Source organism: Anopheles gambiae, chromosome 2, assembly GCF_943734735.2.
Source record: "Anopheles gambiae chromosome 2, idAnoGambNW_F1_1, whole genome shotgun sequence".
NCBI lineage: Eukaryota > Metazoa > Arthropoda > Insecta > Diptera > Culicidae > Anopheles > Anopheles gambiae.
In genome coordinates this window covers 53,808,447-53,831,811 of record NC_064601.1, presented here as the reverse complement: position 1 = coordinate 53,831,811, position 23,365 = coordinate 53,808,447, and the positions used below count along the sequence as shown (strand labels likewise).

At 47.6% G+C, this 23,365-nt stretch overlaps 1 protein-coding gene across 6 annotated transcripts in view; it reads right to left on the bottom strand.

Annotated features, from left to right (window-relative positions):
* LOC1274519 (elongation of very long chain fatty acids protein AAEL008004) overlaps positions 1-21,796 on the bottom strand; it is a 37,570-nt gene extending 15,774 nt beyond the window's left edge. For 2 of the 6 annotated variants that reach the window (XM_061649641.1, XM_003436750.2), the window contains exons 1-2: positions 21,109-21,696; positions 13,603-13,675 (exon numbers count right to left, since the gene is read on the bottom strand). The gene's annotated coding sequence lies outside the window, so the exon portion shown is untranslated. Of the gene's footprint in view, positions 1-2,378; positions 2,763-13,602; positions 13,676-21,108 lie in introns of those variants that run through there. The other 4 variants (XM_061649642.1, XM_061649645.1, XM_061649643.1 and 1 more) reach the window with 3 other exon arrangements.
* Positions 21,797-23,365: the final 1,569 nt, after the last annotated feature.

Sequence of the window (23,365 nt, the reverse complement as noted above, 5' to 3'; positions counted from 1 at the left end):
ATTGGCGTAAGTAATTAATGCCCTCCGTTTGATGTCATAACGGAAGATGCACCGGGCTTGGCTGTAGGTGTAACCGTTCAACAGCATGTTTGGAGAGGGGTCGTGCCACGTTCCGGTTTGACCGTGTGCATTGACACAGTTGGGGACTTATTATTGTTGATACGATTGTTGACTTCTCCTTCATCCATCTGTCGTACTGTTACGTATTTGTTTCACTCCATCAGCCCATCAAGTTAAACTACACACATTTAAAGAGTGCTTTGGAGTAGCTTTGGCCAACTTCATTACACAAGTTGCAACAGTGTAGAACTCTTATCACAATCTTAAAACGTGCGGAGCTTAATACCTTCTTTTTATTACTTGGCTGTCATGTTGGGTGTTGTTACCGAGAACGTCCTCGCCCCTCGTCGTATCATTTTTTGGTGGAAACGGGGGATTAACGCTCTTGGGCTGCTCCCATTTTTTCGTCGGAAAGTCAACCATGTGGGCAGCGTACCCATGCACTGAGTTAAGCTTTCATCAAATACTCTACACAAGTGTGCGTGTGTGTGTGCGTTTGTAGGAGCGCTTGCTAAGCCCTTTATCAAAAAACAAGCCAGAAAATTGGGCTCTTGAGGGAGTGTGAACAAAAAAAAAGGTACGCGTCAGCTGCAACATCCATCATGCGGCGCGTTTTCGATTTTGTGGAGCAAGAGTAGGAGCTCTACTAACAGATAGTGGGCTACTAGCTGCGAACGCTAACCATCGGAACGGACGCACAGACGACGAACCGCACTGGCCGTGGTGTTGGTGTGGTGTCGCACCGTTTTGACGGTGGGGGAAATGGTTGGAAAGTGGAAAAAAGTTTCAATCCGCTCTGCTGCTCCTCTGCTCGCCCCGGTGTATTACGCGCGCTACAAGCGTAATCGCGACAAAAGTCGAACAGATGAGTCACGGTCGGTCCATCGCTGCACTTGTTACGGTAATAACAGCGTCTCCTTCTTATCGGCGATGATGTCTAACCTCCCCCGAGCCTCTTCTAACCCCCGCGTATCGACCGATCATGCCGGGGGTTTGGCCCACATTTCCGTCACTTTGAGGAATATGTCATCGTGCGATGACTGGATGAGGGAGCGTCCCAAAAACAGATAACAATTTCCACTACTCCCAAACTGGTCGGTTGCAGCCCCGTTTTCCGCAAATTTTTAACCAAAAGTCCATGATTCGTTCTCCCCTCCCCATGTATCGTTATCGCGGGTTTCGACTGATATCACACCACATCCTCTTTTGCTATTTGCGATAAAAAAGGTAAAATCAAGCAAAGCACGATGATCCGTTAAATCTGCCGCACCGAGAGGCTTATGCGAGGGACGACCAAATCTGCGCCTCCAGTCGAGGAGGAGGATCGTTGCTGTAGCCGAGCAAGATTACACCGGGGTTCGTAGTTCACGTGGCTTTCAAACCAAACACACACATACGCACACATACGCACTCGCTTCTAACGGTGTCTGCTTCTTTTCTCTACGTAGCCGTTTTGTCACTTTGGTGCGATACTGGCGCGATGCTAAGCCGTGATTTTGAGTTCGATTCGCGTTGCATAACGGTCTGTGGAGTTTTGTCATACACCGAAATTCACGTAAGGCCCAGGACCAGCAGCCTTGGTTTTCGGATGGTGACACAACACGCACCGGAGTGCTGGCAGAGTCCGGCATGAAGACGAGGAAGAGAACCTGTTCCAAGGGGGCTGGTCGGCTGCTCTTTGCGGAATAATGACAGTAGGCGGACAAACCCGAACGAACAAACCAACAATATCGCATCGATTCACTACTGTGTGCTCTGCAGCATTAAATCATGGTTCCTGTGGGGCATTGGTCATCCCATTGAGCTCCCTGTGGGGGAGGGAGACGACACACAGACGTTGACAGGGTTCATTGGCATCTTTCCGTGTGAACTACAAAAGAGGGCCCTTTGGCAAAGTTTCTCAATGCCGCTTCACGCTTCACTTTCAGCGTCGAGTAATCAGCTGAATGAGGTATTTTTGACTGCACCCACCACACAACAAACCAAACACACAGCCACCACACATAAGCGCACACGGACACACCACACCACACACTCGAGGGCGGGCGTGGAGTTTGGGGGCCTAACATTTTGCCAAAAATGCATTTTTTCATTTGCAATATGATCGCAATATAAACACATACATACACACACACACATTGGACGCACACAACACACTCTTGGACAGTTTTTGCTGAATTTCGGAAATTTCTGCACTGCTCAACAAACGTTCCAGTAATTCCAAGAGTTTACCTTTTTAGGAACAATTGCGCCACAACAACCAGAGTCCCAATTTACACGGGCTTTTCCAAACAAAACAAAACGTAAAAGAAACGCACCTACCTAATGCACCCAACAACGGGAATGAAACCTCCTCCACCAGGGCGGCAGGCTAGGGTGCAACCTTTCTCGGTGGCCGCGAAAAATAGTTTCCACTGCAAACGAACAAAATCAAGGCCCTCTGGCGCGGCAGCTGATTCTTCCCGTGCCTGTTGTGCCACCAATCGTTGTGTGAAACTGGATATTAGCAACTAACTGGCAAGGCTCACTCTAACGGTGGTGCAACGGTGGTGGATGAAGAACCCTCCACGCATAGCACGGATACACATACACACAAACACACGCACACGGTTGGCTATCGAAACACACACGCAGTAGCAGCGAACTCGAGCGCGCGCGACCGTACTCGATGACAATCAGTCGTTTTCTAAACGTTATTTTCAGCTTCCCCACGATGGGAACCAGCGCGCGATTAGCCGCGGAACCATGGACACAGAGAGTGACACACAGCGACACACCGGCGCAGGAGAAGGGGACAATCCCTTCCACGCTGACGCTGCCCCCACCACACCCCACGAGCCGGCAGCCGCCGCGGTCGTGCAACCGAAGTTCGCAAACAAACGCGAGGGCCCCGACGTTCGTGTGTGTGTGAGAGTGTATCTATATTTCGGGTAACCGGGTTATACGTCGTACGACGGCCAGTCGGTCAGGAGATGGGTCGATGGAGATTCGATGCAGAGTTATGTGCGTTACGCGGCGCACACTTGGAACATCGAAAGGCAACACAAAAAAGTTTGGTGCGTTGGAGGAGACCAGTTGACTTCTGGAGGTTCTCTTTTTTCTTCTTTTCGCCCTACTCTATCTCTTTAATCACAGCCCCCCCCCCCCTCCTCCCCTCGAAGCGATGCAACACTATTGAACTTCGGGCCAAAGTTGCTCCCTACGGCTACGCGTTACGGTTCACTCGGTCAACTCGCTGATGATGATGATGGAGTTCGCCCTGTTCTTGGCGTGTGTAGGTGTGGGGACGGTATAAGATCAACTTTCCATTTCGAGCTCAGGTTTGAGCAGGGGAAGGGAAAGAATTAATCGAGTGCAACGATGCAAATATCCACGACAAGTGCAGTTTTCCTTTATTTCGGGATCATTCAGCAACAGAACTAGCACAGCACGTTTGAGGAGCACCGTTTTTGGAAAGGAGTTAAGCGATGATCTTTCGTAGGTTAGAAAATTATTTATTTTGAAAGACATTTGTTAAGTTTTGTAGCCCATTCGATCTTCATCGACAACGCGACAACGATCTTCATGCATTCCTGCAACTGTTGCCAACAGTACCACACTCCTAGGTGAGGAAATGGGTCGTTACATGTTAGATCTATTGATCGACTACTAGCTTTTGTTGCTGGTTTTTTTTATGTTTTATGTCATGTGTTGTGTGCATCACGCTCTCCTCCAGCTTTGTTTTATTTTCGTTTGGATTGAGCAAACCACAGCCGTGGGGTCTTCACTAGAGGGGCCGACTCGCGCGCGCATACCTTGATCAATCGAAGACTTAAAAAACACACACACATATACCAACTTTTGTTTATATTGGCTTTACCTTAACACTATCTCTCCATCCGCCCGTACCAACTCCAGCTTCTGCCTCATTCCGACGCAGCCGGCGGAGTCGATCAAATACGGGGCCGAAAACAGCGAAACCCATCGAACCGACCTCCCCAAATTACCCCCGGCCCAAGGGAGGGGGTAGAGGCCCTGCCGCGGACGAATGGGTGGGCACTACGCGGAGCAGCAGCCTTCTACCCCCAAAAAACCACTTCGAAATGCGTTAAAACTTTACTTGAATAATAAAATAAATGGCCATTACATAAGAAAACGTACGAAAGCGCGCTCGGCCCGCGCGCTGCTCTTGGCAAGGTCAGTCGCGGCAGAGAGGCAAGGCGCACAAAACTATGCTCCTGTGCAATCGTCGTCGCTCACTCGGTCCGTCAGTGATTAATACCACGGACGCGAGATCGCGCACACACACGTCGGAGAGGGGGGGGGGGATCGCTGGGTTTCCTTTGTTTCGATGACATACAAGCATATAAACACATACATACACATATACCTGAGCGCAAGCAGGTGGTTAGTAGTTAGTAACATGCGAATCATATCAATCAACTTCACATGCCCTATCCTGCTGCCCCTCGCGCCACCCATCAGCAGCTTCATTCAAATGTGAAGCAATAGCGAACAAATAGTCACAATCTCTAGCCAAACTTGTGCATTGTGGAGGGGGAGTGGAGGGTCATTTTCCGTGCAATTTTGGGTTTATTTCACTCGCGAACAACCTTGTTGAATTTTCAAATCGCCTCCCTTCCCCCCACCACTTTAAGAATTGCTTCTCCGTTGTCTCACAGCCGTTGTACACAATTGCTGACTACAGGCTGCTGCTTAACGGATCGTGGTGTGCGTGGATGATTACAACTTCAAGCACTGAAAGTGTGATAACCGGTGGTCTCGCAACGGCAGCTTCCAGGACCGAACGAAAAATACAGGTCCGGCTCCCAAAGGAGCAGGGAGGAGAGGAGCGTTTGTGTCAAAAGATTGTGGAATTTTTGGGGCCACCTCACACCCAGTTGTTTCCCTGTTTCTATACCAAGCATTCCTCCCCGCGCTCCCCGATTACATATGATCCTTCTTTTCGACCACGCGCGGATCACTTATTGAATTTGTGTTTTTCTTGTTGCTTTGCCGGTCTATGCCCTCGTCTTTCATCTTGGTCCCTTCCTTCCCTACCCCCAGCGAGCCAAGACAAACCCCAAAACTCGAACTTACTAAACACTACCATAATTTGTTATGTAGTCTCGGCCCTGAGTGTGTTGCTTCGCGCGATCGCGATCTTCGATCGTCTGTTTGGAGCTGTGGCGCGCATAACCCTTACTACACCTTGCTCCTTCGCAGCATCACACATAGACATACACACATACGCACGGTTTCAAATCTTTTATCCCCAAGCAAACACAGGAGACACGGCCGAAACTGACTGAGAGAGTAGCAGATGGGTGGTAGACGCAACAACGCAGCCAAAGGCGACCAAAAACCACCTTTACCAAAAAAAAAACAAACTGAAAAAGAAAACGAAATACCACCTCCAAACGCTTGACGGGTGCGAAGAAAAAGGGAAAAGCGAAGTAGGCTTACTTTTACTTTCATTAACGCGGTTAGTAGGTCTCTCGGCATCTCCGGTAACAACCATTTCGGTTTCGACGCATCGTCGCCGTTGCCACAGTGTGCTCGATTCCGGGCGGTCTGTTGTGTCTGTTAAATGACTTCATTTTTTTACCCTTATGTTCATCACATGCATAGGCGAGAGCTAGCAGCACTCATCTCTATGCGCTTATGATGTGAACCGTGTGCGTGTTGCAGTGCTAAGGGACCAGCTGCAGACGTTGGATTAGCTCACACGACTTTGAGATACTAGCACATCTCGGACGTGGAAATTAGCTTTGACGGGATGGACTGGCGATAATTGTCTTGATTTTGAAACGAACAAAAGGAAGTTTAGAACAAGGTAGCAAAGGTAGTTCATTGGCTGAAGCATATTATTCCTTTCATTTGCACCATTTCGGTGCTGCGCGCATCGCATCGTTCGTATTTGCGTACTCCCCCAAAACATGTGATTCCAATGCTACAACTATAAATAGTCGTCACACTAACACATGGCCGATAACCTTATGCGTGTAAAATGGCCAAATTTATCCTCCGTTAGTTATGCAGCACGATTATTCAAAAAGCGAACCTTCGCATACATTTCCCTCCCCTCTCCTCTGCTGGTGCGCCCGCATTAGGAATGTAGGAAACCCACCCCAAATGCTGCAATGACCAATCGATACCCTGACCCAATACACGCGTCCGTCTGCGGCACGCACCCTGATCCCACACCCGCACCCTAAGTCACCTCAGTTCGTTTCCATTTCGGCGTACCATAACCCAAACCCAAAAGAAGGTAACAAAGTCGCGTGCTGCTGGAGGCTTTCCTTTTCACTCCCAAACGTACCATGGCTGCCACCAACAAGCCAACCACCTACCTGGTGACAAACCGGGTGTATTATGAGCGGACACAAACACAACGCCACAACAACTCATGCGAAGTACGCAACACACCCACGACATTTCCATAAACGCTTCTTCAACTGTTTGATATGCGTTACGGTGGACACCCCAGAGAGTCACCCGTACTGGGGGGTTGCGCGGGCTGCCACCGCTAAGCAGCGCACGAGCGTCGGAACGGTGGTGAGAAACTCCGCGGAGTCAGTCGGAGAGATAAAGCACCGCACCGCATCCCGTGTATCAAACATTCACCTTGCACCCACTGCTGGGTATGTGTGGATATACAATTGGTATGCATCCTGTGTACGGGCAGGCATTCCAGTCGACTCGTCACATCATCTATTTGGTGAATTTTCAAGCATTCCTCCCTTCAATCGATCCCCGCCCGACTGAGGATAAACAGTTAGCATTCGGAACAGAAGTTCCGATGCTTGTCTTGTTGTCCAGGTTTCCCCATTTTGGAATGCCCGTTGGTACGTTATTTCCGTTGTTTGTTTTATGCTCACTCGCACAACAAATGTGTGTGTGCGTTTTTGTTATCCAGGACCGAACGAAAAATACAGGTCCGGGGAGGGATCATTTCATTCTAAAGAGCAAAGAACTCTCAAACAATTGAGTTTTTTAATGCATATCAAGCCAAGCGTTTGAATTTTAGGAGTAAATTGCAGTTGTTGTAGCACTGGTACAGTAAGATATAAGATAAGATATAATTTTATAACTTCGCAACATTATTTAAGAAGCAAAGAAAAAATGGCTGCAGAACATGCCAACGCTGATGGACAATCCCAGGTTGGACATTGCTCGTATGATCAAGCTTACGGATCGCCGAATGTTCTCAACCTTTTGGATTGTTTATATCACTATAAAGCTACCCACACCCTGGTGAAGAGAAATGGAAATTATAGCCGCTTAAGAATGTCATCGAACCTTCCAGTCGATCTAATGCACGACAGTGCGAAACGTCCTGGGGGGGCGCGTTTGCGAAAAATTTACATCAAAACTAGTTTTCCTACAGCCATAAGCCACCAAAGAACGCACCTGTCCCTGCCAATAGCTGAGGGAACCGACCACAGTGTGTTATTGCGCGCGATCTCTTTCTTACCCTTTCACACAAATCTTCCATCATAAATTCTTAATCACTCAGAAGATCGAGAAGGATCTACAAACAAACTGCGCGTTCTAACTGTCGACTCATAACACAGTCATCACTTCCTGCAGCGGAGCGCGTCGCGTTTTCTGCCAGTTTCTCGGATTTCTGGTTGCGCGCCTTTCTACTTCTCCTCCTGCTCCCCTGCGTTTCCTCCCATTCGGCTTGTTTACATTCCCATCAAGGTTATTAGGCATACAGACCCACAAAGTGGCTGACAGCACACGGGCTGCTGCGAATTTCGCCTCGTTCCTTTCAATTCGCCGGACGGACCCCGTGTGAGGTTACCAGTATATATGGCACTACTACTCTGGAAACGTGATTCAAAGTTCGGCAGCATTATCGACATCATCTGTTAGGTGTCCGAAATCGTAGCAGTAGCACAGCGCCGCCGACACCGACTGGTTACCTCAAACTGGTGTAGCTCAATGAGTGAAGGTCAGATGGAAGTTGCGAAAACTCACAAACAACCATCAAGAATATTAATATTCATATAGCTGATGGATGTTTTTTGGAGCGCAGACAATCTCTCGTCAATCAAGACCGGAAGCAGGGTCTAGTGTTCATGAAGCGTAAGGTGGATCATTTGCTTTATGATCGATTATCCGATCAGTTCCGAAGAACAATGCCGGATTTTCCATACATGAACACCGTGACGGTGACCCGTGTTGGGAAACTGCTAGAGAGGTGCCTTGTCTGCTGTATCATTGCATTTTGAAACTCGGAAACAACCAAGGATGAACGATGTAATGCGATTAGTGTCGATCGTACCCGGCCGAGGAAGGAAGTGCTAAAGGACATTTGTAAAATAAATGCAACTTTCTAGTACATTTATCAGTAGTGGGAAATGTTGTGCCGTTTAATCAAAGACAACGCCACGTTGTGTTGCCTGTAAGTCCTATGCACATTTATAAACAGACAAATTGTAATGATGCATATGTCTGATGACCTTTTCGGAGGGAAAACCCCTACTTGGAATGCAAGTAATATCCTGTGCAGTTAAACTTACAGAATGGTTTCGGCGTATACTAGCAGAGTATTGCGACGTATCGCCTTGGCGTAGGACGCATGGTAGTGCCCATGAGGACGCAAAAGCTAGTGCTCCCAGTGAATTGATCCCGCGCAATCAACTTTCACTTCTTTGTGGCGGAATTCAACCATTCCCCCACCCGCCATACGAAGATTTCATCCATCTCGACGACGATTACCGAGTCCCCAGCCTGGAACACGCCTGGACATGGAGCAGCCATTGGAGGACACGCGCGTGTACTATCACTTTGCACCGTTTGTTCGGGTAGTTCTCTCTGTTCACATGCACCGAGGGGAAAGGGGAACTGTACCGAAACCACGGCAGCTGATCCAATGGATAGCAAGAGAGGGCACCACAACACAGTCTCTTTTACGGTACCAGCCGGGCTCCACTATGCGCACGCCGCCGTCTCCTCGCACCGTCTGTGGTCTCTTCTTTTCCCAATTTCGTACGCTGGCCTTGAGCGCAGTGTCGAACCGTTCGGGTAGCCAGAGCCAGGGGTGCGCGGAGGGTGGGTGCTGAATTTTCACCACCGAAGTAACCGGGGACAAAGCGCTACATACATCCCCACAAGGTGACCACGACCAGAAAGACCCTCATTGCCACATCGAACCGCAAGCGAATGTGTTGTGAAAAATTGCCTCCATGGCTGTTGGGGTTGGTTGGCGGTGACGGCTCCGCGTGCCGGCTTGCTTCCCGGTGGAAAGGGCTTGTGCCAAATTTTCCCATGGCATAGTCATCGAGTGGATGGCGACAATTTGTAAGCTGTAAACGCCATAAACTCTTGCCGGGCGTAACACCATTTCCTATCGGGTTGTGGAAGAAGAAACCTCAATTTACGATCTTAGGCCGTAGAGCCGTACACAGTATCGGAAGTCCACCCGGTTCACCATCCGGGATGTGTAACGAACGTTGAGACCCTCCGCGAAAGGGACGTCGTCGAATGCAATCGACAACAATAAAAGTAATCAGCGCTGTAAACGCCATGTGTAGTGGAGAAGCTGGCTTTCAATTTTTACACAATCCAAACGCTCTCTTGCCCAATGCTTAAAGTGGCCCCAGAAACACACACACACACACTGCCACAAACATTTGCCGGCGATGTGTAGCACGATCTGTCGATCTCTTTTATATGATGTGTGTATATATGCTTCCACCTGGTTTTAAGATCTAATGAAACGAAACACGAAACACGAAACGCTTACGAAATGGCTACTTTTTCCGTTCGCTTCGAGTCATTTTGACGGCAGGTCTACACACCAATCGATCTCGGCCCCCGCCCAGGGGGAGTGTTGGCACAATGTCCTCACCCGATCAATATCGGTACTTTGCATGCCAAGCATGTCTAGCGCGCAACAGACAGGCTTCAACAACTGCATTGCACTGTGGTTCACCGAATCGGACCATCGATGGCATGCGAACGATGCATTAGAAAATGATGCACGCGAAGAAGATTCTTTCCAAGCGGCGCCCCAGACACACTGTGTGGGTTTGTTTGTTTGTGCCTTTTTTGCGTCGTTCGTGTTCCATTGGATGTTTTTTAGTGGGTCGTAGGGCAATTTGCAGCGGCTTCGTGGCAGAAAAGTGATGCACGCAAACCAAACAAACAAATCACTTTCTACCGCTTTCTAGCAGCCGGAGTGGTGCGAGATCATTTCCTCAAGCTACTTCCGCTTGATCGTTTCTTCAATTGCCATAGCTGTGGTGTGCAAGAATAGGCAATAGACAATTGTGTGTTAATCAATGCACTCTATCTGCATGTTCACTTTCAACAGCAGCAAAGCGTCGAAAGTTGAAGTGACAGTTGAAAGTTCTTGTCAAATGTGCAACAAAGCGCTCGTTACGGGTTAGAGCATTTGCAACAAACATTCTATCCCTTCGACTGTTCCTCGTTGGCGGTGAACGTAAATCATCGCCGCTTAACGTAAACCTTCTTAGTGAGAGGGTTTTTTTTGCGGGGCGAAGGCGACCATACATTGCATCGGAGATGTTGCTGGCAATGGGAACTAATAAGAATAATGATAGCCATTTACGCCCGTCGATCACCGGGGTGGTTTCTTGGTAGTGATGGTGGGTGCAGGCGTGTAGGACGCCGCTGTTTGTTGCAGCAACCCTAGGCGGGGCGCACGAACGCGATCGTTTTGGTGTGATTAGCGACCCTGGTTAACGATCGCGAAAAGCGGGCGGTGGCAACGGAATGTTGGCGGAATGAAGCTTAGATCATAATATTTTCTCCCCTTCATTAGTAGTGCGGGGTGACGGTATGATTCTAGGTGAATTCCACGCTAGTAATATGGTGCAGAATCTACGACGAATCACGCGAGACGGCGGCGCGATCACTCGCGTTAGGTAACAGCCCACGATTATGCAACCTGGGTAGGAGCCATTTGAACCCACAAAAAAAACCCATTATTACTCGATACTACACACTTGCTTGACAAGATATTATCAATCGTTGTGTGCTGAGAGCAATGTAATGTTGAGAACAGAAGCAACAATGGGACGATCTACGAGTGCCACTCATCACAGAGGGAGATACATATGGAAACTCTGATTGAGCGTCATGTATTTCGGAAACAAGTAATGCAACGTACCTGTGCCTGCATTAAGCCGATCACAATCGAACATGAGAACCTAACTTATAATGCGAATGATATCATGCATCTCCATCTTACCCCGCTGAACGGGTGTGTCGATTGGCAAAAATCCAATGAATCAGAACTAATGTGTTGTTCTCTCGACTCATCGTTTTGCTGCGGGATAAGGTCCCGAAAGCATGTCCCATCCACCTAACGCCGGAACTGACGGCAAACTGTCTAATGTCAACAAAACGGACTTGGCACCGCGTGTGTCGAATAAAAAAACACGTGAAAACTATCCACCCCCTTCGGATCACAATACGACGATGATGTCAATGATGACGGCGAAATTACCCTCAACTGGTGTGAGCTGAGAATTTCGTTGGACGTTGTTGTGTGTTGGCGTGCTAATTGTGTTAGCACCGTCCTCCAGTCCAAAGGTACATGCGCCTAGTGTTTGTCGAACTCATCCGCTGTTCGACTTAAGTGGACGTTTGTTGAGAGTTAGTTGAATGGTACATCTACCGCACTTTTCACAACAATGTATGAAAGGTTGGTTGGATGGTGTCAGTGTCGGTAACAATAATTAAAGGTTCTTGGACCCGCAATTGGGAACCACAATTTTGGTTCAGTAGATTTGGCAGCAAATAGGAAAATTGCTGACTCAAACCGGGTTTTACACCGTGACGATCCAACAGCATACATAATGCATCCTACAATTGCAGTCTTGTCGAAACATGTCCAATTGCGTACCGCAAACACACACACACACACCCAGTTTGAGAACGTTTTCCTTCCATGTGGGCTTTCGAGCAGGGGGGACACACACGCTGCCAAATTAGAAAATGCAAACCTCCTGAGTGAGTCGATCGGCTGGTCTGCGCCGTTGGTTTTCCTGTTGCCGACTCGTCGGTAGCGCTTGAGGATTGGTGTTGACGTCGACAACGAGTTGACACACACGGCGACAAATGCGACACACACAGCAGAGCACCACTGACTGGCCGAGCGCAATCGGCGAACCAATTTGAAACGAGAATGTTCTCCACCCGTCATTCAACATAAAATTGCAATAAATAACAGGTTCTTTCATAACTCGCACCAGCCTCGCCTCGCACCACATGCCGCACCGCCACAGTGCGTGCGCAGTGCGGCCGAACATCACTGGGCCTACCCTCCGCTATTTCACATCCCCCCTTAGCCCCCTCTTGTGCTAATCATGCATCTTGCCTTTTCACAGCCGCCACTGATAGAATCCTTTCGAGACCTCGCCTCGCTGGAGGCTTTTCCTTGACCGTCAATCAACCATTAGGTTCGGCGATAATTGCACCGTAAAGTCGCCGTGATACGTTCTCGATATGCGCGCTCTGGCACACTGCCGGCGGTAAAGGTGGCTTAGGAAAAGACTAGAACAGGCGAATGAACTTTTCGTGACTGTCCCCGAAGAACGTTGCACTCGCGCAGGACCTGATTTCAGTTCACGGTGATGGGATTTATTTTTTAGTTGGACTAGCAGCCAACGGATTAGTGAGATTGGCATTTCTGTCCTCAGAATCTCAATTCTACAGCAGCAATATGTAGCACTTTAGGCTATATAACACACCAGCAAGTAGTACCGTTGGCCAACCCAAATAATACCAGTTGACCTAGCGAAAACTGCATCTCCATAGCAAACCGGTCTACTTCTAGCACAAGTCTACCTCTGTGACATCGAAGACATCTCGTTCCTGTGGGGAAACGTATCGTCTTCCAATCAGTGCCACCATCCGACTATGTGAAGAACACTGCTGAGATGTCTCGAACCAAAACAGACCTCAACGTCGTAATCGGGAAGCTAACCTTCGATTTTTTCTCCACAGAGATTTATCTTCTCCGTATACCTGCTAATTAGTTCGTGCGGAGAAATAAATAACCTTTCAGAAGCAACTACCACCATCATCACAACACGTTGTCGTGTTACAACTCCAAGGAAGTCGTACACTGTTCTTGATATACACACACTAGCTTCCTCCTGCCCACCTTGACCTTGTTTTGGTGGTGTATGAGCTCCACCTCAATACCAGTGCACGCTAGTTCGTAGTTTTGTGGAGCAAACTGTTCTTTTTTCTTCTGTTGCATCCTGTAGCTATGCTATTTTTGCAGGCCAAACATTCCGCGGCCAAGTCCGCAAGGAGGTTCCCACATCACTTGTTCCAAAATATCGGCATAGGTCGCCGGTTAGCCGAGTGTACCGAGTGGGTTCTACACGTACCGGACCCAACCGGATAATATATATATTTAGCACCTGTGTGCTCGTTTCATGCGCTGGCCTATGATGAGGATACTATTTTTAATTGAACATCGCCCAAATTCGGTGCCAGTGCTTGTACGACGACGTCTACGGTCGAAGAGTGAACGAAAGGAATATGGGCGTTGTATGTATCGCGGGGACTTACCTTTATTCGCGTGAAGGGATGGCGATGTACGGTTACGAACCACGGGGTTGGGAGTTTTCGTTGAGGATGATATCTACGAGGGAGAGAAGAAAAAAACCGAACCGGTTAAACATCCGAAGAATGGCATTGAGCATTTGTTACATTGTCCAGAAGATGGAAACTCAACGAACACTGGGGAGATTTAGAGGCTAACTTTAATATGGATGTTATTCGAAAGCGTATGCTTTTGTCTTACGGACGCTTCACGCCCTAGCGACTTTCCGTTTGAATTCCGCTTCACTACTAAACTGATGCTGAAGGCGTTTTAATTCACTGGATGCCCTTCCGCCCAGTCCTTCAGGAAATGTAAAGCTCAGCTTGTGTCTTATGACATAATTTGACACATTCCAAAGCCATTCTATCACGTGCATTTCTCACGCATGACGCATTAATTCACTCTCCACTATTTTGTTTGACCCTGAGATCGAGTTTCTCGAGTCTTTCACGGTTCCCAAAATCTGTGACCCTCACACCGTAGCGCCCGCCCCAACGCGCATAAGCCAGGATGAACACTCACGGCCAAAAAAAGGAAGCAATATTATGATGCAACGGATGGTCAGGGTTCGTCCAACCACAAATGAAAAGCCCTCGTTCCTCCGTTAGCTGGAAACATCAAACTGCTGACATTCACCAACTCGAGCCGAGTTGGCCGCGTTCTTTGCTCCTTACCTCTACTACCTTCTCCGTGCTCTACGTCGCTATTGCCACACCCGTTCGTACTCGCCACCCTGTTCCGCCCTCGCTGTGAATCGTCAGTCGCTGGTCGGCCAAAATGCTGTAGACTGCGTAGTGTGTCTTGCGTTTAGCCTCAAAAGAATGAAGCACAGCAGCAAAAACATCAACAAGCGCTGCACGGCACCGAAACGATGCACCTCGGGGCACGTCCTGGGCCCGCGAGACACAGAGAGCGAGAGAGAGAGGGCTGTGTGCACTCAAAACCTGACCAACGCAAATGTCTCGCCTTCGGTCCAACAGGCACAGCGCGCCCTGCCCGAAGAAGCGCTCGGGGGACGATGGCATAATAATAATCAAATAACACACCGGCGGCCACCTAACGTCTCCCTAACGACGCAGGTACCGAAGGATGACAACAGCTTGCCGCACACTCACACACACACACCTACGGCGCAGACTAACCTTCACCTGAATCGAAAGTGAAACCCCCCGCGATTGAGCTATGCTGGGGAGGAACCGGTCAACGGACGTTTAGCTGTCGCCGTAGTTGTTTGGTTGCTTGGTTGGTTGGTTTGCGCTGAGTTGGTTGCTTTTGGGGTCGAACGCTAAGCGACAGCCAACTGTCAAACGACAACTGTTTGGCTTGCGCCGAGCTGCGATCGAGATTTCGAGTCAATTTTGTGAGCGGCGCATTCTCAAAGAAAATCCGGTCGAACGGGCTTACATGTATCATACCGGAGGCCGGCAGGGTATGCGACGAACTGCTAGTGCCACAGTGAAGGATGGCTTTGATCTATCAGCGTTGGTTCCGATTTCGCTTTTTGTAGTTGATTGAACAAAAACGAGGAGAGACGGTCTGGTCAGTAGATGTATACCCACACATATCAGTGCATAGTTCAAAGACTAGTAGAAGATTTGTCTGAACTCTGTGAAAAATACTTATTGTGTGCTGTGAATGAAATGTACATAACACTATGGCGTCTCACAGTTGCTTTCGCATAATGCTTTCACACCGCCGTAACAGCCGTATACAAGGGCGTGTGTTGCATTACCATTCCGGCCAGCGTCGTAAATGCGCTTCCTTCGCCGGCAGGCATGCGTCCAGGCAAACAAGTAACTGTGTCAAGATTAGAAAGAGGACAGTCACCTCCCCACCCGATACACACGATCATTGACAGCTGAACAAATCGACATGTGAACGGGCTGGGCTGGAGGAGACCAGCTGGTAGGTGAATAGTTTCATTCATTCCACCACATAGAGAGCATATCACTCCACACAGTGATCCAACCGAGCAGATAGCAGCATGGTTGATGACATTGTGCAGAGGCCGGCCATTTTTTTTTTATCGAACTTTACTCTCTAAATGACTCAAACCCAACTTATTTCAAAGGCTCTGCGCGTTAAATGAACACGAGCGCGCAAAGCATCGTTAGAATTTGCCGAGCGCTTGAATAATTATGGTCACGCGGTTTTGTCATTTACCTTCCCTACCTTCGCGCCATATACGCACACCCGATGAATAGCAATGACACACACACACGAACTTCAATTGCTGACTTCAGAATCGGGAAGAAGTCACACGAGTAAAGACGAATCACCTCTATTCAAGCCAGCATTGACATCCGGTTTCGTCGCTTGCTGGTGAGAATGCGACAAGCGTGATCACTTCCAGGCCCCGGTTTGCCCTTCCACGGTGATCATGTGCTGCCCCTACTGATAGTGTGGTACGGGGTGGTGGGTTGTCTATGCTCATATATAAGAAACCCCTTTTGCCGTAGTTCCTCGCCCTTTGCAAACGGCTTGGTTGCCCGCTTGGCCATGGTTGCCAAATGGCTTCATTTGCTCCCCCGTACAGTAGGAATTTGATTGTTTTTCACTAGCCGGCACTGTGGCACGATCGCCGAGGAATGGACATGTTTCGTAAATTCCATTTTTGTTCCACTGTGTGTATGTATACGGCTGTAAGTGGTTTCCGTTCAAAAGCAGCCGAAACCGAAACCAAACAAGCCGTTAGCAGCTAGAAGCTCGGCAGAATGGTGATTACAAGTGCGATTGCATTAGAATGCATCTCCGCGCTGTGCCTGTCTGTCATCCGATCATTACTGGTAGCATATGTTTGCATTGGTAATGGCTGCACAGATCATTAGGAGGGAGCAAAAAGGGAACCATTAAGAAGGTAACCGAACGAGACGACGGCCGCGCGCTATTGCCCCTTCCTCTTTCCGCTAGCACCGAGGAGTTGTGGGTGCTCATTATGCTAAAAGCTCATGTGAACGGCCTGTAATTAACGGTGGCATAATTGGACATTTAACAACTGCATCATTGCAGTTCGCCATTCGCCGTTCAGCTGCGCGTCTGTGCGATTGTGATTGTCGTTCTCAGCCTTCTGGTAGGTGTTTTGTATTCACTTTTGGGTTAATTTTTGCATTTCCCGAGTAGATGATAAGTTTCTAAGCACATACGCGCTGCGATTGCTGTGATTCGACAATTTTTGGAACCATGACAATTTATGCAAGATGTTATCCGTTCTTCACACATTCCCCAGCTAGTCACCCATGGGCGAATAGAGAAATTATCTCAGCATCTCATCAAAACCATCAACGAACGGCTATGCGGAACACATCTCAGCATGTTTTAACATAACACGTTTTATGACTTCATTTGCATTCAACAGCCTCATCCACTGGCATAGAAATCGCTAGCTTGTTTCCCGGTATCATTGACCGCGAAGATAAATTATTCTGCACATCATATGAGCGTAAGTGCATCGACATTTGTTTCTAAAAAACGGATTTTTTTCCTCTAGACTAAAAACGCTCAATTGTAAGTTTCACCTCCGCCCTCTTTTGAGCCTGAAATGATAAAACTCCGCTATGCCACACAAAGTTGACAAAACAACTTAATTGGAAGACCTCCAATGTTGCTAACAGTAATTTGATGAAATGTTTCTTCACACCGAACCAATCAACAAACACACACACTCGCACATAGCGCATATATCGCTGTGAAACCGTGATACCAAACTCCTCCGAAGATCATATAATAATGAAGCCAGCGCTGCTAAAACGAGCGCTTTTCATCGGATCTGGTTGAATGTAGGTTGAATGATTAACGCTCATAAACGATTTTTACCACGCACGCTGTTGCGGTTTGGTTTTTGGAGCTAGATAACACACACCCGTCGACTACGAGATCGCGTAACGATACACCTAGGCCAACACAAAAAAAGAAGGCCCAATCCCATGTGCAACCGGCCATCTAATGTAGATGGTTGATCATAAACTATGAGGGAGCTCTATCGCTCTTCCCGCACTGTCCGGTTGTACGTGGACATGTTTGGGGTTTTTATAGGCTTTTCTTCTCAGTTGTGATACAAGAAATTATCACACATGATTCCATCAAACGAGAGCCACATGCACAAGCGAAAGAAAGACGGAGAGCAATCGACATATTTTGGCTGAGACTAATATGCTGTAACTGTAAATTAGAGAATTGCATGATTACAAGGTCATCAGCGGGTCTTTTTTCAGCCAACTAACACAATTCACCTATTCTTGCTTTGTTAACAATGAGTTTCCAGCGTTTTAAGCAAATTTTAAGCTTGAAATAATCTTTTTTTCGATTTAATTTTGTCCTGCACAGCATATATTCCTAGCCATTCGTGCACAAGAAATCGAGAACTCTGATGCCGTGTGCACTTATGTCCGTGACACAAGCTGTTGGTTGTCAACTCGGATGCGAGTGTTTGTGCGTGTGTGTGATCGATGTTGAGTCTTTCAGCTGTTGCTGGCATAAATCACACGGTTTGTGCATTTGGATGGGAAACATGCCTTGAGACAAGTATCCACCCCCAAACAGTTCCGGTACGATAGGGATATCGCTTTTACAACTATTTCTTATCTTTTCTTTCTCGGTGGCATATTTTAACATTTTAGAGATGTTAAGATATTTCTAGGAAACGTCAGCTTAACGTAATGTTTGCCATTCGAAACATTTCCTTCAACCCCATGTAGGTTGCCGATGTCTACGAATGTTGGATGCCGTTTTGTGTTACATGACACATTATTTGTTAAAGGCACATTTTTAAAGGCGTTCGAATTCAGAAACTCGACGCAATTATCAACACGGCCGGGCAAATATAGCCAAGGTTCATGGAAAAAGTTCAAAAAATCATCACGTGTTAGCATTGAACATATGTTGCCGGCACGCCGGGCCTAAATCCGAATATGTACGATTGACGATGACTAACCACCCCCTTTACAGCTCCCATATTACAATCCGAGCTGTGTGTGTGTGTGTTGGTACATCAAAATCATCAGAAGTAAACAATGCAGAGATAAACGGTACCGAAAGTGCCATGCTAGAGAGTATTAATCATCAAGCAACGAAGAGCTTTGAGGAATTGGCGAATTTATTTATTGCTTGTTCGCCTAGTGACGAATCGGGGGCTCGACTATCGGTTCAACCCCCAGATGTGACGGTGGTGTTGGTGGTGATTGGCTTGCGAGTCGAGTGACCACAACAACACAACACTACCGCCGGTCGGAACGCGCGACTGTGCTTCCGCAAACATACCTTTGCTGCAGGACGCCTTTGCTGGATGGAAAGAACTGGAAGCTCTTGGCGGTTACATGAACTTGGAAGTTTCGCGATCAAACAAGTCTATTACCCCACATACAAACACACACACACACACACACATCCACTGAAAGGAACAGGTGAAACGGTGGCCCGTACACGTCGACCCAGACGCGTCAACCTCCCATTAGAATGCATACCATTCGGGCCGCGAAGTGCACCGTGACGGGGCAGATATTGAGATGGATGGATGGAAAAACCGGTAGACCGACCGGGCGTGTGTGCACCGGCCGCATTACACCTAGAGTGAGCTGCTGCAACCGGTTGCAACACATGCTATTTGCAGTCTCGGGGTGTCTCTCCGTCCATTACAGAGGAAGGAGCATGCTGAGTATGTGTCTGTACGCGGCAAATCTTGTTGCTCCATTTAGATGTGCATCGGGAGTCCATCTACGGCAATGAGGGAAACTACTGATCATAACAGCAACCGGTACCAGGTGAAGGAAAATTGATAGAAATTACTAAAATTCCATTGCTTTGCGCACAAAAAAGAAAAGTTTTCATCCAGGAATTTGGGCCCATCATACACCAAAAAGCGTCTTCATTTCTCATCGTCGTTAATCGTTCCGTTGAGAATATAAATAAACATTCTTGGCATTACATAACCGGAACACACTTCTTGGCAAAGAAAAGCGACGGAGACATGCGTTCGCTTTATCCTTCTCCAGTGCAAACAACTGGTCTTTTTTATCCTTACAGTAAGTGATAAAAATTAATAAATAAAGCAAAACCTTAGATATCACACACATCAAACTAGAATGTGCCGCGGGCCGTTCTACTCTGAGACAGGGAAAATGCGACACACACACGCGCGCACGTTAAAAAGTGTGGCCGCAGATATTTTGTGACGCGGTGAGATGAGCGGCTGATAAAGAGAAACCGAGACGAACACAAACACTCTCACATGGGCACTACCAACACACTGTGCAAACCCTCTGCCGCACAGAACGATTACCGTCGCTGTTTGTGGCCACCCTCCTCGCCAGCATCGTCCTGGGGGAGGAAACCTTTCTCCCGGTTACCCGCCACCCCGCCCCCGCCTGCTCGATGCAAAAACTGTGTCACGCGCGTGCGAGATGGAACCGCTGCCACGGCTGTTTCCGTGAGAGGAGAATCGGCCGATCTGGCGCACACGAAAAGAGTGCTTATGTAATCCATGTGGTTGTTCTGTTGGCGTTCGAGGGGGGAGGGCATACACGCAGGTACACACAAAATTCTATGTCGGCAAACCAGGGCAAACTGCCCGAGAACGAGAAAGCACGTCTATTTCGGTGTGTGTATTAACCGATTTTTAACCCATTTTGGTGGCGAGACTGTGCGAAAAATGCATTAGAACTCATTCACTTTCACTGCGGCAGTCACCCACCTCCACCGTGTACGAAATTCTTTCCACGAACCAACCCGTCTGCGCTGCACCGCCCATTGCCCCTTTCCCCTAAGCGGTGTTGATTATTTTCGCCTCCTCGTTCAAGGTTCATTCCCGTTTCTTTCTCACGTGGTGTGCCGCCTCAATTGGCAGCTTGGCATTCACCGCCGTCACTGCCTTCCTGCTGTACCGCAAGTAAGAACCCGCTTCTGCCCTTTCTTTTCCGTCGTGCAGGCCCTGCTACTGGTGGTCTGCTTTACTATTCATATTCTCATTTACGCTTAATTAACTTCCCAGCCTACTAGGAGACATGTGCTAACGTGTGCGTGCGTGTGTGTGTGTGTGCGTTGCACGCCTCTCGCTCTATTGCCTCTGTGTACGCTTTCGCTCTAGCAGCTTGTGTGTTGGGGATTGTGCTGCACGCGATCAGCGTAAAGTAACGTTTCGATTCTTCTTATCAGAAAATGCCCAATGACAGAACCGCGCACCCTTGCAAACACACACACACGCCGTGCCACCCGCACCTCCTGCACACATGCCGTTTGTGGTTACATTTCCCGCGCACACACATTTTCCCGTTTTTGATGGTGTGTGGTGAAAAATGTGTGGTGATAACAGGCACTCCCCTTGCACTAGTATGGAGCGTTAATTAAGGGGGGGGGGGGGAGAAATCGAGTGCACTTTTGTCGTTCACGACATTTCCGTTCCTCTCTAGCCGAGCCCTTCCCTCCTTAGCTGGCCCCACCCATCACACGCACACATCACACACTGTTAAAGCTGCACTTACTTGTTGCAATGCTGCAGGGACGGCAATTCCGATGGAGAACAGTTTTTTTCTTCTTCTACAAAACTGCACTTTGCTCTCCGCAACTGGCCGGGAAGAGCAAGCTGAACCGGGAGGTGGATTGTCTTTGCCAAAAATGAGCAACAAGCAGCAGCACTGGGACACACAAATACACCAAACGAGGAAAAATAAAATATAACAAAAAACAACAGTACACACACGTACGGTCCCAAGGGCACACTCGCGCGCGCGTTAGAATTGTTTCTTTGGCTGTAGCCTCTCTCCCCAAAACGTTGTTAAATTCTTCTTGGCGACAAGAATTGCACTTGGGGATGTTGGCCGATTGCACTGAGAGGGCGACCGCTCTAGCACTTGGTGGTGCTAAGCGAACAAACGGAACACAAGGGCTGAGACGAAGCACCGACCACACTACGGCAGCAGCAGGAACGTGAATGTGTACAGCTCTCGCGATCTAGATGGGTTTCCTACGCATCCAATGTGATTGTAAGCAACTGACGCTTCCGCTGGATTTTGACGTTGGTTTTAGCGAGTTCTCCCACCACTGAACCGGGGGCGGCCGTTTATATCAGCACGGTTTGGCTCCCGGTGGAGCGCGTGCGGGCCAAGCAAGCACTACACACACACACACATATAAGTGCGCGCGCGTGCAAGTTGTCTCTTCTCTCGCGCGTAGCTGTACCGTAAGAGAGAAGGATACACACGCACAGCAGAAAAACCACGTGCCAGGTGAGCGGGAACCTGTTTGGTGCAGGGTTAGTGATGCTAAAACCCAATATCAGTACAGGCGTCCCCCGAGTTACGACCTCCTCGAGTTACGACGATTCGCAGATACGACGATTTTGATTTTGACAGTGAAAAGTTGTCAGTGAGAAGAAATTGATGTATTTTTTTGAATTTCTGTGCTGAAAACCGTTATAAACACATTTCCAAAGATTCTATAACTAGCCGATCTTTGATATTTATATCGCGTAAATGACTTTCGGTGTAAAAATAATACATTATCAAACATTATTTCAAATAAAAATCACGATATCATAGATTTCGCCTCTTCAACTTCGGTTTTAAACTTAACATTGACAGATATTCGACATACGACTATTTCGACTTACGCCTTGCTTTGAGCCATTTTTTCGGTCCCAAATACAGTCGTATCTCGGGGGACACCTGTAATAGACATTGCTTCATGCAGTTAACTATTTCACAAAAAAAAACTAAAATATTGTTCATGAACAGGTCGAAATAGGCATACATTTCCTTTAACATCTACATCGTCGAATTTCTATGTCAAATTAAATAAATTTAAAATTGTATGTCAATTTCTTTCTCTTTGTATGTACATATTATTTTTGCAAACGAACCGTAAATATTCATTATAAAATTTTACAAAAAGTTCCCATTTTCAAATAGCATAGAGCATTTTTTTACAATTGTAATCTGTAAGCTAGCATTCGTTATATTTTGGTTCAAAACTACTCAAATACTTTAATAACTAATTTCGTGTTATAAAACAACAACTACAATACAACTAAAATTAAGTAAATCGAAAAATCACACCAAACATTAACACGGCATACATTTCCAGGAACGATAAAACCAACCCACCATCCCCTGTACATATTCTTGGAGCGGATAAAGAGAACAGAAGTTTTTCTCACAAAACGATATATTGCTCCCACCCTTTCGCTGCTCGCGCTCTCGCTCTCACTCTCTCTCTCTCTCTTTCTCTCTCGCTCTCATGCTCTCACTTTCTTTCATGCGAACGCACACGCGCGCATTCAGCCGGCATCTTACGCACACATCTGTTGCCCGTTTTGGCAACAATTTCTACATTCCCATTTCCAGCTCATAATGGGATGCGAAAATGCAAGACACACTGTTGATTCTTTTCCAAGGCAATTCATTGAAGACTCACAAAAACCCACTTTCTATCTCTTTCAGTGAGCAGAATGCAGCGAACGAATGAATGTGATTTTACATTTCTTATAGATAAAATGCTGTTTTTCTTAGCTAATGCGTATCTTCGCTCAAGCTACATCATGTATTTGAATAAACTATTTTGTTATAAATAGATTGCTTTTCAAGTTAAAAATGTAGCAAAGAACGGCTCGATCTCGTTTACACTTTTCAACCCCCAACTCTAGACGCTGCACCGTTTCGCATGTGCAACGAAAGCTCAATATCGCTCTTGGGCATGGCCGTGCACACATACTTGCACAAAAAATGGACCGTACAGCCGTGC